At 38.8% G+C, this 13,759-nt stretch overlaps 1 pseudogene; it reads right to left on the reverse strand.

The window, feature by feature from the left end:
- Positions 1-4,815: 4,815 nt before the first annotated feature.
- LOC147004487 (uncharacterized) lies at positions 4,816-13,546 on the reverse strand (annotated as a pseudogene).
- Positions 13,547-13,759: the final 213 nt, after the last annotated feature.

Raw genomic sequence — 13,759 nt, forward strand, 5'->3', positions numbered from 1 at the left:
TATAGTAGTCCCTGGTTAGAGTTTTTTCATCTCGTGATTCTGTTAGCCCCTATCAGCAGACCTGGGAGACTAGCTCTCTCCTGAGTTTCAGTGGTTAGAGCACTCTCTGCTGGCAAGCTCTTCTCTTGCAGGGAAGGTGGACAGATATCTGGAGTTCTGACTTGCTTACTGGCAGAAGATGAAGACCCAAAAAAGGGCCTGTCCCAGAAGCTGTTAGCTTCTGTTGCCTGAAACAGGGACTTCCTCAGAAGCTCTGTGGCTTCAGCCTGTCCAAAAAGCTGTTAGCTTCTATAGTCCATACTCTCACCTGTACAGACTAGTCAAAGCGGTATATGGGAACCAAGATGGCTCCCCCAGGTGCTCTGGCAAAGCCCTCCCGGTTGGGCCGAACACCTCGGCCTCTGCTTTTGCAGGGAAAGTGCCCAGATGTCTGGAGCCTGAAACAGGGTCTGCCTCAGAAGCTCTGTGGCTTCTGCCTGTCACAAAAGCTGTTAGCTTCTGAAGTCCACACTCTCACCTCATTGTCTCTGATTTTATGTGGAGTTCTTTGATCTACTTAGACTTGAGCTTTGTAGAAGGAGATATGATGGATCAATTTGCATTCTTCTACATGATAATCTCAAGTTGTGCAAGCACCATTTATTGAAAATGCTGTCTTTTTTCCACTGGATGGTTTTAGCTTCCCTGTGAAAGATCAATTGATTATAGGTTGTGTGGGTTCATTTCTGGTTCTTCAATTTCATTCCATTGATATACCTGTCTGATGCTGTACCAATACCATGAAGTTTTTAACACAATTGCTGTGTAGTACAGCTTGATGTCAGGCATGGTGATTCCACCGGAGGTTGTTTTAGTGTTTAGAATCGATTTTACTATCCTTTTTTAATTCTTTTTTTATTCCAGATGATTTTACAAATGGCCCTTTCTAACTCAGTATTGAGTTGGAGTTTTGATTGGGATTGCATTGAATCTGTAGATTGCTTTCGGCAAGATAGCCATTTTAACTAAATTAATCCTGCCAATACATGAGCATGGTAGATCTTTCCAACTTCTGAGATCTTCTATTTCTTTCTTCAGAGACTTGAAGTTCTTATCATACAGATCTCTCACTTCTTTAGTTAGAGTCACACCAAAGAATTTTATATTATTTGTGAGTATTGTGAAAGGCATTGTTTCCCTAATTTCTTTCTCGGTCTGTTTATCCTTTGTGTAGAAAAAAACCACTTATTTGTTTGAGTTAATTTTAAGTCTAGGTATAGCACTGATCTGTTTATCAGCCTTGTCTACTCCCTGATTTTAGTGGGATTGCTTCAAATATCTCTCCATTTAGTTTGATGTGGGCTACTGTTTTGCTGTATATTGCATTTATCATATTTACCTATGGACATTGAAGTCCTGATTTTTCCAAAACTTTTATCATGAATGTATTTTGGATTTTGTCAAATGCTTTCTCAGAATCTAATGAGATGATCATGTGATTTTTATCTTTGAGTTTGTTTATATAGTGGACTACATTGATAGATTTCCAAATATTAAACCATCCCTGCATCCCTGAGATGAAGCCTACTTGGTCATGTTGGATGACCATTTTGATGTGTTCTTGGACTCAGTTTTCAGGGATTTTATTGAGTACTTTTGCATCAGTATTCATAAAAGAAGTTGGTCTGAAGTTCTCTTTCTTTGGTGGATCTTTATATGGGTTAGGTATCAGAGTAATTGTAACTTCATAGAATGAATTGGGTAGAGTACCTCCTGTTTCAATTTTGTGGAATTGAGAACAGCTGGAATTAGGTCTTCTTTGAAGGTCTGACAGAACTCTGCTCTAAACCCATCTGGTCCTGGGTTTTGTTTGTTTGATTGGTTTTTTGGTTTCTTTCTTTTTTGGTTGGGTGACTATTAATGACTGATTCTATTTCTTTAGATGATATAGGACTGTTTAGGTCATTAATCTGATCCGGATTTAACTTTGATACCTGGTATCTGTCCTGGGAATTGTCCATTTCATTCTTGTTTTCCAGTTTTGATGAGTATAGTTTTTGTAGTAGGACTGATGATGTTTTGGGTTTCCTTAGATTCTGTTGTTATGTCTCCTTTTTCATTTCTCATTTTGTTAATTAGTATACTATCCCTGTGTCCTCTAGGTAATCTGGTTAAGGGTTTAAATATATTGTTGATATTCTCAAAGAACCAGCTTCTGGTTTGGTTGATTCTTTGTATAGTTCTTTTTATTTACACTTTGTTGATTTCAGCCTTAAGTTTGATTATTTTCTGCCATCTACTCATCTTGGGTGAATTTGCTTCCTTTAGTTCTAGAGCTTTTAGCTATGCTGTCAGGCTGTTAGTGTATGCTCTGTCTAGTTTCTTTTAGGAGGCACTTAGAACTATGTGTTTTTCTTTTAAGACTGCTTTCATTGTGTCCCATAAGTTTGGGTATGTTGCGGCTTCATTTTTATTGAACTCTAAAAAGACTTTAATTTATTTCTTCCTTGACTAATTTATCATTGAGTAGATTGTTGTTCAGCTTCCACATGAATTTTGTCTTACTATTATTTATGCTTTTATTGAACACCAGCCTTAGTCCATGGTTATCTGATAGGAGGCATGTGATAATTTTCATATTTTTATATCTGTTGATGCCGGTTTTATGACCAATTATATGATCAATATTTGAGAAGCTACCATGAGGTGCTGAGAAGAATGTAAATCCTTTTGTTTTATGATAAAATGTTCTGTAGATATCTGTTAAATTCATTTGTTTCATTATTTCTGTTAGTTTCCATGTGTCTCTGTTTAGTTTCTCTTTCCAGGATCTGTCCATTGATGAGAGTGGGTTGTTGAAGTCTAACACTATTATTGTGTGAGGTGCAATGTGTGCTTTGAGTTTACTAAAGTTTCTTTAATGAATGTCGCTGCCCTTGCAGTTGTAGCATAGATATTCAGAATTGAGAGTTCATCTTCAAAGATTTTACCTTTGATGAATATGAAGTGCCCCTCCTTGTCTTTTTTAAAAACTCCTGTTTGGAAGTCAATTTTATTCGATATTAGAATGGTTACTCCAGCTTTTTTCTTCAGATTATTTGCTTGGAAAATTGTTTTCCCGTCTTTCACTCTGTACTGTCTTTTTCCCTGAAGTGGGTTTCCTATAAGCAGCAAAATGTTGGGTCCTGTTTGTGTAGCCAGTCTGCTAGTCTATGTCTTTTTATTTGGGGAATTGGGTCCACTGATATTAAGAGATATTAAGGAAAAGTAATTGTTTCCTCCTGTTATTTTTGTTGTTAGAGTGAGATTCTTTTCTTGAGGCTCTTTTCTTTTAGGTTTGTTGAAGGATTATTTTCTTGCTTCTTGTAGAGCATAGTTTCCATCCTTCTGTTGGTGTTTTCCCTGTATTATCCTTTGAAGGGCTGGATTCCTGGAAAGATATTGTGTAAATTTGTTTTTGTCATGGTATACTTTGTTTTCTCCTCCTATGGTAATTGAGAGTTTTGCTGGGTATATTAGCTCTGGCTGGCACTTGTGTTCTCTTAGGATCTGTATAACATCTGTCCAGGATCTTCTGACATTCATATTCCCTGGAGAAAAGTCTAGTGTTATTCTAATAGGTCTGTCTTTCTATGTTAGTTGATATTTTCCCCTTGCTGTTTTTAATATTACATATTTATTTACTGCATTTGTTTTTCTGATTATTATGTGTCGGGAGGAATTTCTGTTCTGGTCTAGTCTATTTGGAGTTCTGTAGGATTCTTGTATGTTCATGGACATCTCTTTCTTTAGGTTAGGGAAGTTTCTTCAATAATTTTGTTGAAGACATTTACTGGCCCTTCTAGTTGAAAATCTTTGTTCTCATCTCTACCTATCATCCTTAGGTTTCGTCTTCTTATTGTATCCTTGATTTCCTGGAAGTTTTGGGTTAGGATCTTTTTGCATTTTGCCTTTTCTGTGAATGTTGTCTCCATGTTCTTTTTGAAATCTTTTGCATCAGAAATTTTCTCTTCCATCTCTTGTATTCTGTTGCTGATGCTTGCATCTATGGTTCCTGATTTCTTTCCTAGGGTTTCTATCTCCAGAGCTGTCTTCCTTTGCGTTTTCTTTATTGTGTCTACTTCCATTTTTACATCTTGCATGGATTTGTTCAATTCCATCTCCTGTATGGTTTTGTTTTCCTTTAATTCTTTAAGGAATTTTTGTGTTTCTTCTTTAAGGAATTCTGCCTGTTTAACAGTGTTTTACTGTAATTTTCATGGGATTTCTTTGCTTCTTCTTTAAGGCCTTATACCTGTTTAGCCATGTTCTCTTTTATTTCTTTTGGTGAGTTATTAATGTCCTTCTTAAAATCTTCTACCAGCATCCTGACATATGATTTTAACTCTGAATCTTGCTTTTCAGGTGTCTTGGGGTGTCCAGGACTACCTGTCATGGGAGTGCTGTTTTCTGATGATGCTGAGTGGTCTTGGTTTCTGTTAGTAAGATTCTTATGTTAGCCTTTCACCATCTGTTAATCTCTGGCGTTAGTTGTTATAGCTGTCTCTGTCTGAAGCTTGTTCCTCTTGTAATTCTGTTAGTCTCTGTCAGCACTCCTGGGAATCCAACACTCTCCTGAGTCTCAGTGGCCAGAGTATTCTCTGAAGGCAAGCTCTCCTCTTTCAGCGAAGGTGCACAGATCTCTGTAGCTCAGGTCGACCTCCTGGCTGAAGATGAAGTCCCAAAAGGGACCCTGTCCCAGAAGCTATGTTGGTTCTGTAGTCTGCAAGCTCTCCTGCACAGACTGGTCTTTGAGGGACCGGGGATACAAGATGGTGCTCTCACCTGCTCCCACTGTCAGAGACTTCTCTGGAGGCCAGCTTTCCTCTGGCGGGGAAAGTACACAGAGGTCTGGAGCTCAGTTCTGTCTCCTGGCTGAAGCTGAAGGCCCAAAAGGGGCCCTGTCCCAGAAGCTATGTTGCTTCTCCAGCCCATGGGCTTTCCTGTGCAGACTGGTCTCTGAGTGACCAGGGATACAAGGTGGCATTCTCACCTTTTTCTGCTGTCAGAGCCCGATGTCCTCATTCTTTTTTTTTTATTATTTTTTATTTTTATTACATATTTTCCTCATTTTCATTTCCAATGCTATCCCAAAAGTCCCCCATACCCTAATTCTTAATAGCTGAGTAGTATTCTGTTGTATAAATAAAAAAAAATGCATTGTCTGTATCCATTCTTCTGTTGTGGGACATCTAGGTTGTTTCCATCTTCTGGTTATCAAAAGTAAGGCCACAATGAACACAGTGGAACACATGCCCCTGTGGCATGGTGGGCTATCTTTGGGTATATTCCCATAAGTGGTATAGTTGGGTTTTCAGGTAGATCTTTTTCCAAAAGAGGAAAATTAGGTGGAAAATCAAAAGTCATTTAGCCATTAAGATCTACCATGTAGTTCCAGGTCACAAAAATAAATGTAAAAATGCTACTAACGGATTAAATTGAGGTAGAGTTCTTGTAGTAACATATATACATATACACAGGAGGTTCTTTCATGCAGTTGAACTTAATGACCATTGCACTGAAAACCAGAACCACAGGCTTCATCAAAATGGTCCTTAATATCAGGTTCTGTGCACACTAAAATTCAGGTGAATTTTTCCAAATTGACTCAATAGGAGTGTATCTTGGTTGGTGTCCCAGAGATGTTAAACTGTTGAGGATAATACACTTTGCACAGTCCAAAGAACTCAAACTTCATAACATCGTTATCAAATTCCCACAGTCACCAGCATAAACTGCCTGCAATAAGTATTTCAAACATGAAAACTGATAAGGAGGCCATTCAGCTTGTAGATATACTCTTTCACACTGGTTAATCTGAAGATGATAATGAACAAATATAAAGTCCAGGCACAGACACAAAAGAATTTGTGAACACAAAATAGTCACTGTAAATGGAGCACAAAGATCTCATACACTATTTAGTCCTGGAAACCTCTCCAATCCCATATGTCTGGGACTATCTATATGTTAACCCTGCTATCGCCCCTTGCAGATGCATATTTATATTCAACCTCCTGGCCCTTTGAGGTGCTCCCCTGCATACCTGATCCTGGCCCCTCTTCCCCTATTCTTCCTCTCTCCCATCCATGCATCTCCCTCCCTCTACCTCCCATGATTATATTGTTCTGCCTTCTAATTGGGATTGAAACATCCTCATGTGAGTCTTGCTGTTTGTCATATTTTTTAAGATTAGTGCTTGTATCATGGGTATTCTGTACATTTTGGCTAATATACATTTATCAGTGAGTATATACCATGCATGTCACTTTTGGCCTGGGTTACTGACCTCAGCATGATATTTTCTAGTTCCATCCATTTGCCTGAAAAATTTATAATGTCCTTGTTTTTAATAGCTGAATAGTATTTAATTATGTAAATGAACCATATTTTTATTCATTTTTATGTTGAAGGACATCTATGATTGTTTGTTTTCTAGCAATTATGAATAATGCTGCTATGAACATAGTGGAACATGTGTCCTTGTGGTATTGTGGAGCATCTTTTGAGTATATGCTCAGTGGCTATATAACTGTGTCTTCTATTAGTAATATTTTCAATTTCCTGCGGAACCACCAGATTGAATTCCCAGCTGTTGTACAGTTTGCAATCACACATTCAATGGAGGACTGTATCTCTTTCTCCAGATCATTGTCAGCAGGTGCAGTCGCTTGAATTTTGTGATCCTAACCATTCTAATTGGTGTAAGGTAGAATCTCAGTGTCAATTATGATTTGTGTTTTTCAGATGTATAAGATATGGTCCATATTTAAGTGCTTCCTGTCATTCAAGATTCCTCCATTGAGAATTCTCTGTTTACTTCTGTACCCCATTTTAAATTGTTATTTGGATTTTTGGAATCTAACTTCTTTTTTTTCTCATTTTTTTATTATATATTTTCTTTATTTACATTTCAAATGCTATCCAGAAAGTTCTTTATACCCTCCCCACGTACTGCTCCCCTACCCTCTCACTCTCACTTCTTGGCCCTGGTATTCCCCTGTTCTGGGGCATATAAAGTTTGCAATACCAAGGGGCCTCTCTTCCCAATGATGGCCGACTAGGTCATCTTCTGCTACATATGCAGCTAGAGACATGAGCTCTGGGGGTACTGGTTAGTTCATATTGTTGTTCCACCTATAGGGTTGCAGATCCCTTCAGCTCCTTGGGTGCTTTCTCTAGCTTCTCCATTGGGGGCCCTCTGTTCCATCCTATAGATAACTCTGAGCATCCACTTCTGTATTTGCCAGGCACTGGCATAGCCTCATATGAGACAGCTATACCAGGGTCCCTTCAGCAAAATCTTTCTGGCATATGCAATAATGTCTGGGTTTGGTGGCTGATTATGGGATGGATTCCCGGGTGGGGCAGTCTCTGGATGGTTTTTCCTTTCATCTTAGCTCCAAACTTTGTCTCTGTAACTCCTTTCATGGGTATTTTGTTCCCTATTCTAAAAAGGAATTAAGTATTCACATGTTGGTCTTCCCTCTTCTTGATTTTCTTGTGATTTGCAAACTGTATCTTAGGTATTCAGTTTCTGGTCTAATATCCACTTATCAGTGAGTACATATCTAATGACTTCTTTCTTCTGTGATTGGGTTACCTCACTAAGGATGATATCATCCAGATACATACATTTGCTCAAGAATTTCATAAATTCGTTGGGAATCTAACTTCTTTAGTTCTTTATATATTATGGATATTATTTCTCTGTACATATTTGCACATTCATCATAGGAATGGCCTCCCTGTTAATATTAATGACTCCAGGAGAATTAGAAACATCAGGAGTCCAGGAGGTAAAGGTTTTGCTAAAGCATCAGCAAAATAGTAAATGCTGGGACCTTCAGGACAGGCCTTAATTCTTTGGGAAAGAGCTCTAGATATATAAGATAAAATATATATAATTTCTCAACTATGTAAAATATAAGGATGCAATATAAATTGTGAGTGGTTTCCACAAATATAAAGGGACAAAGACAGATTCATTAAAGAGCCAGCTTGACAGAGGCAGACACATACAAATGCCAGCAGGCTCCTGAGTTCAAGGTCACCCTGGGACACAGCAAGCATAGGCCCTCATACGGTAGAAATGGTAATTTCAGGGCAGGGTCTCACCCTCGTATTATTGTTTGTGTTCTTGAGTGGTATCTTGGGGTCGGTATGACATTCTGAATTTTAGTGTCTCTCTTGAGAAGTCTGGAGTAATTATGATAGGTCTGATATGTTACTTGGCATTTTTCCCTTACAGTTTTAAATATTTTCTTTATTCTGTACATTTAGTGTTTTGATTATTATATGACTGGAGGATTTCCTTTTCTGGTCTAATCCAGTTGGTATTCTGTAGACTTCTTGTATGTCTATGGCCATCACTTTCTTTAGGTTGGGAAAGTCTTTCTTCTATGATTTTGCTGAAAATATTTTCTGGCCCTTTGAACTGGGAATCTTCAATCTCTTCTATTCCTATTATTCTTTGGTTTGGTCTTTTCATTGTATTCCAATTTCTTGGAAGTTTTGGGTGAGGAACCGTCTCCACTTTTTATTTTCTCTTACTGATGTATCACTATCTTCTATGGTAACTTCTATGCCTGGAAGTCTCTCTACCATGTCTTCCATCATGTTGGTGATGCTTGCATCTGTAGCTCCTGATCTCTTTCTTAGGTATCTATCTCCAGGGATGCTTCTAGCTGTTATTTCTTAATTGTTTCTATTTTCAATTTTAGTTCTTGGATCATTATGCTCAGCTCCTTCACCTGTTGGTATTTTCCTGTATTTCTTTAAGGGATTTATTTGTTTCTTTTTTAAAGGTTTCTATTTGCCTGTATTTTCCTGTATTTATTTAAGATAGTTATTTATATCCTACTTAAATCCCTCTATCACTTAATCAGATGGGATTTTAGGTCAGAGTCTTGTTCTTCATGTGTATTAGTGTAGCCAGGGCTTATTGTGGTAGGAGAACTATGTTCTGAGGGTACCAAACATTGGATTCTGTTGCTTATGTTCTTGGGTTTCCTTTCATCCTCTAGTTATCTCTGGTGTTAATTGGCCTGGGTGTCTCAAACTGGAGTAGGCCTCTTTGGAGGCAGTCCAATCTGTATGACCTGAATTAGAGCAGGCCTCCTGGGAAGCAGGAAGTGCTAACTCTGTCTAGGCCAGGACTCCTGTGTCCCTGGTTAGAGCAAGCTTCCTGTATCCCTGTGTCCATGCATGCCTGTGTTTCTGGTTAGGGCAGCCCACCTGGGAGACAGGCTGGTTTTTGGTTCTTTGGGAAGGCATGTTGATCTGCCTTGAGCTTAGGTGAATTTGCAGATCAGAAAGATGATGAGGCTCAAATATGGATAGATTAGGTAACTGCTAGGCTAGGTGGGGTCCCTCAGTAGTGTGAGTATTAGGTAGTATTGATCAACCTACATGATCAATTTTCAACTTGATACAAGTATGTCACTACTAAGTTTTTTGTAAGTTTTCTTTTCTAATTCACCCTGTAACTTTTCTGTTATTCTCATGATGTAAACGATATGTAAAACAAAAGGCAGCCTAGTCTTTAAAACTGCAAAAATTTGAAATAATTAAAGTTATTTAAATGCCAGTCTTTCACCTGTGGAATACTGTCTTAATTAGGGTCTTATTGATGTGAACAGACACCATGACCAAGGTAACTCTTATAGGGACAACATTTAATTGTTGCTGGCTTATAGATTCAGAGGTTCAGTCCATTATCATCAAGGCAGGAACATAGCAGTATCTAGGCATGCATGGTACAGGAAGAGCTGAGAGCACTACATCTTTGTGTGAAGGCTGTTAGAAGAATATTGGCTTCCAGTCAGCTAGGATAAGGGTCTTAAAGCCCACTCCCACAGTGACACACCTACTCCAAGAAGGCCACACCTATTTCAACAAGGCCACAACTTCTAATATTGCCCCTCCCTGGGTCAAGCATATATAAACCATCACATTCCACTCCCTGGCTCCCATAGGTTTCTTCAAATGTATGAGTATATGGGTGCCATACCTAAACATAGTATGAAAAATATATTTAGTCCAAATTCAAAGTCCTGTTAGTCTATAGCAGTCTCAACAATGTTAAAAGTCCAAACTTCAAAGTCTCTTCTGACATTCATCCCATCACTTAACTGTAATTCCCCAAAGCAAGACAGAAAAATACTTGGGCAAACTCCAAACTGCATCTCCATGTCTGATGTTGAAGTGATCTTCAGGTCTCCAAATCCTTATTCATCTTTGTTGACTGAAACAAATTTCTTTCTCTTGGGCTGGTTACACTCCATGTTAACAGCTTTCCTCAGTCCATGGCTCTGGCATCTTGAGCATCTTAGGGTATCCAAGGATACTTGAACATTACAGTTGCTTGTTCCAATATCTGGGATCCACACATGATCTTCTGTAATTCTCCAAAGGGCTGGCATTACTTCTCCAGCCCTGCACTTTGTAGCACTCTAAGCTCTGGTTGATTCACTCCACTGCTGCTGTTCTTGATCATCATCTCATGGTACTGGCATATCCAATGCTATGGGGTCTTCTGCTGCAACTAGGCTGCACCAATAGCCTCTCATATGTTCTCTTTATGGTGCTAAGTTTCAACTTCTTTGCATGACCCCTTCAATCGTGGGCTACCAACTGCAACTTCCCCAACTGACTTCATGACCTCTCAGTGCCAAGGCTCAGCTGATCTTCATGGCCCTTAATGTTTTCAAAGCCAGTACCACCTGGGTGAGTCTTAAACATTACTAAGTACAGCTTTAGCATAAAGTATAACCTTGGATATCTCTAGAGCATAGCTTCTTTGTGCTCTCACAAAAACACTAGAACACTTCATTTCAATGATGCCAGTCTTTTCTTAATCATCACTAATTTCTTAGATCCATCTGACCAGCACCAATTGTCCCAATAGTCCCTTCTATTCTTCATTCTTAAGCCAGAGCCATGTGGCCAAAGCTGCCAATTTCTGCTGCTTGCTGGGGCTGAAACATGGTTCCTTTGTTCTATTACATTATCACCAGCTTTATGTTTTCCAACTCCTTAACTTCTTTCCAAGTCATTCTAGCTTGGCTATCATGGATTTTGCTCTGTAGACTGACTGTGAATTCAGAGATCTGCATGCCTGTCTCCTAAGCACTGGGATTAAAGGTGTGGTCCACTCAACCTGGATTTAAGTTTACCTAGAACTTCCTCTGATTTGGTTGGATTTGAACTCAGAATTCTGCTGGTCTTTGCCTCCCGGGTTTGAAAGCTTTCACTACAATGCCTGGAACTAGACTTAACTGAATGAGACCTTGCCCCAAGGTAACTACTTCTTTAATTTAATTTAATAATCTTGAATACAGGATGTAACTCCATTTCACTTCCTGGTGCCCCTTTAATACTCAAACCATATACTTTATATTTTTCCTTTCTTAGCATGCTTTTCTGGTTTAAAATATTCTTCCTGAGACTTAACCAGAGAACAAAGTCTTTGCTTGGTGTTTCTAAGACTTCTTTTGTCAATGGAATTAATTTGAGTTTCCTCACCTTAGTCTCAAGCAGACTTTTCAGACAAGGGCAAAAAATAGCCACATTCTTCACCAAAATACCACAATACAGTCTCTAGATCATATATTGAAATTCCCCACTAAAAGATTTTGGGCCAGGTCTGCACAATTCAAATAATCGTTAGTAACAAAGTTCCATATTCCTAATAGGATAGCTCATTAAGCCCCATTTAAAACATTCCACTGCCTTCCAAATCTAAAGTCTTAAAATACACATTCTTAAAAAAAAAAAAAAGCATTGTCACAGCAATACCCCAGTCCCTGGTACCAACTTTTGTCTTAGTAACGATTTGAATGCTGTGAATAGACACCATGACCAAGGCAACTCTTATAAGGAAAATTAATTGGTGGTGGCTTATAGGTTCAGAGGTTCAGTCCATTATCATCAAGGTAGAAACATGACAGCATCCAGGCACACATGGTACTGGAAGAGCTGAGAGTTTTATATCTTCATCTGAAGGCTGCTAGCAGAAAATTTGAATCCAAGAAGCTAGTAGGAGGGTATTAAAGCCCATACCCCCAGTGACACACATACTCCACCAAGTCCACACCTACTCTAACAGGACCATATGTTCTGATAGTGCCACTCCCTGGGCCAAGCATATATAAACCATCACAGCTACTGTAGAATAAAGTTAAATACTATTTTAGATTAAGAAGTAAGAATGAAGGCACAGTTATAATAAAACCAAAGCAATACCAAGCAACACCATTGTAGGCATCTAAATGTCCAATGTATGCCACTCACTAAGAATCTTCTTGTTTTCCAAGGGATCAGCTGCAGAAGATTATTGTCTCAGTAGATCTACCAGGTACACCATAGACATGCTTTTGCCCTTGGTTTTCATACTGTTTCCTGGCATCTCCCTTATACTTTTGTGTGAAAAGCAAGTGAGATTGTTCTTTTTCCAATCACCTTTCCTGAAATATCTTCAGAAATTATGAATGTGTCTCATGTTGCCAGGTCTTAGTTTCTTCCCTTGAGCCCTTTAGTCCATTTATTGCCATTGCATGTGAGGTTGCATGTTGAAACATAGCCTCTTGTTGTCTAAACAATACCATCCCTCATACGTTCTGAACACCAGAGCCAATTTTTGCCCTCAAACATTTTCCATAGGTCATGCTACTCCTTGGCAATATTTTATTCATGAATCTTTACTGATTAATATAGGGATCTTTAGAAACCTGAAAGCCATTCCCCAGTGATTCCACCTCTTCCAAAAAAGATATGTTATCCCCAACAGTTCCATAGACTGAAGATAAAGCAGTCAAATCATATTGATAATGGGGCCATTGTGACTCAAACTAAAACCCCTGTCTTTCCTTGGTCACAATATTGGCCTACTTCTGGATGTACTCAATGAGTAATGAATGAGTACTGCTTTTGTCTTGTGATCTTGAGAGGATCTCTCCTACCAGAGCCATTCTCACATGGCCAGGCATATCTCCTGCTATACAGTGCCTATCCTGCCATTTCCTGGTAAAGTTGATAAAAGTTTGTTGACATTGGGCATCCACACAGTCCTATCTCTAGATGTTCTCAGATGATAATGATTTTGTTTGTAAATGGCAAGGTTATTGTCTGTCAGAATTTTCTCATTACTTCCAGGCCTAGCAGCCATCACACAGCTCTTGCACATATTTTCTATAGAGAGTACTAACAAAGCATATCAATCTATATTACCTCCACTAGCCCAAGTCTAGCTCTAGAGTCCCAGATACTGCAATGATTTTTCTGGTGATGATCAGCACTACTCTGCCATATTTGTAGCACCATTTCTATAACCACTATCATAACTCTGGTTGCACAGTGCCAGAATTGGGTTTCTAAGGTGTGTTTTTTCCATCACCCACTCTGCACATGCTTCTTAACATTCTCTAGCTTAGCTACAGATGTGTAGATCATGTGAGTTTGCCTGGTGAATTACCAGAACATCACTTACCTGTGTCATCTGTATATTCTTATGTCCATTTTCAGACATGTACCTCCTGAGAAGGTTCTTTATGCCTTCCCCCAAAACAAATCCTACTTAAATGCACCTATCAGCACTTCCATTATCCTGCAAGCTACAGCTCATGATTCATAGTGCATGAATAACCTTTCACATATGAGTCCCTGAAATCAGCTAGCCTGCACACTATCCACACTCTAATGCATGGTATTATATCCAGAGATCATGTAAATTCATTTTCTT

The sequence above is a fragment of the Mus caroli genome, unplaced genomic scaffold, assembly GCF_978045245.1.
Source record: "Mus caroli unplaced genomic scaffold, Mus_caroli_1 scaffold_5, whole genome shotgun sequence".
Lineage (NCBI taxonomy): Eukaryota > Metazoa > Chordata > Mammalia > Rodentia > Muridae > Mus > Mus caroli.